Source organism: Vulpes vulpes, chromosome 13 (assembly GCF_048418805.1).
Source record: "Vulpes vulpes isolate BD-2025 chromosome 13, VulVul3, whole genome shotgun sequence".
Taxonomy (NCBI): Eukaryota; Metazoa; Chordata; class Mammalia; order Carnivora; family Canidae; genus Vulpes; species Vulpes vulpes.
In genome coordinates this window covers 154,247,278-154,248,998 of record NC_132792.1, presented here as the reverse complement: position 1 = coordinate 154,248,998, position 1,721 = coordinate 154,247,278, and positions in this window count along the sequence as shown.

Below are 1,721 nucleotides of genomic sequence, written 5' to 3'. Positions count from 1 at the left end.
TCTGGGAGGGTCATGCCAGAAGAAGTTCAGCAGAGGGGAAGGAAGAAGAGGCAGGGAGGAGGGACGGTCAGAGGGAGGGGGGCAGAGAGGGCGCCTTTGCGGGTGCCCAGGAGGCCCTGCACGCGGAGGCTCGGATGGGCTTGCTGTTCCCCGTGTTTGGCAGACATGAAGTGGCTGCAGTGGAAGAGGTGAAGTAACTCCCCAGGTCCTTCGAGAAGAACCAGAGCTAGTGCTCGGGGAGGCAGGCCTCCTTTCCTCTGCGTCACAGGCCGGCGGGTGGCCTCTGACAGCCCAGTTCGGAGGCCTTCCCGGCAGGGTGGCCCCGGGCCGGCGGCTTTGGGTGTAGACAGACTTTCCTGAGCTACACTGAGGACGCCTGTCTGTCTGCGGCACCCGGGTCCCCGCGTGGTGGCAGGTCGGCTGCGAGGTCAGGGGCAGCGCCAGGCCCGGCCCGGGAGAAGTGTCCAGGGCAGAGCCACGTGGCCAGATGACTCAAAGGCGAGTCCCGGGAGACGCGCTTAGAGCGGGACAGACCACCTGGCCTGGGCGTCCGGGTGACCCACGGGGGTTCTAGTCCCAGAAGCAGCGCTCGGGGACCCTGGGTCACTGGCTGACTCTTTTTCCCCAACGGATGAGCTTCCTCATCTGTAAGATGTAGTCACAAATCCCAACCCCCTCGTCTGCTTTCGGGATCCAATGATCTTGTAACTGTGGGCACGTCTTGCTTGCTCCCTGAGGGATGCGGGGCTGGTGGACCGGATGGTTGTCGTCAGAGGTCGAGGTCGGGGCCCCGCCGGCCCTCTCTCAGCCGGTGCTCTCAACTGCTTTGTCACACACCATTTCTCCCCCTGATGTATCACTTCCCATCCATCGTTGCTCATTTACTCATCACCCACCCTACGTAAGCCACGGCACTGGGCAAGTATTGTTCCCGTCCTCTCACCGCCCTTCTTTTACTTTTCCTCTTGCTATTTGGCCGAGGAGGTAATCAGCTCAACCCACTGTGCTGTTGGTGAATAGTGAGTTACCTGCGCCCAAATATCGAGACATGTTAAAATGCTTCTTTTGCATTTTCTTCAGCCTGTCTCCCTACTCTGCTAAATCCCCCGTCTCTGGCACATTTGTGTTCTAAATTACAGGTATAGGGCAGCCTGGGTGGCTCAGCGGTTTAGCACCGCCTTCGGCCCAGGCCCCAAGAGGATCCTGGAGACCCGGGATCGAGTCCCATGTCGGGCTCCCCGCATGGAGCCTGCTTCTCCCTCTGCCTGTGTCTCTGCCTCTCTCTCTCTCTCTCATGAATAAATACATAAAATCTTTAAAAAAAAATAAATTACAGGTATAGAGCTCACCAGCCTCAGTTGCAGAATGAAGAGAACGCTGGTTACCTTGAAAACATCAGGCATTTTACGCGTGTGGATGAGGGGGCCTGGGATCGGCCAACACAAGGCCTCGCAAATGTATTTTTGACGGAAAATATACTGCAGGGGGGATAGGTCTTTTCACGTATTTGTGCCAGAGCCTCCAAAGGAAAATAAAATACCATTGTGTTGCTCAAGTGTACATAATTCTTACAAAGCAAAACTGCCATAAACTATCTGGATGCCCAGGATCCGTACCGTAGCCTAAGGAAAGGGTGCGCACAGGAGTCCGGGGGTGGCGGGGGGGGGGGTGTCTCGACGGGCGTGCTTGCTGTCATCTGTCTGTGCACATCTGCTCAGCCT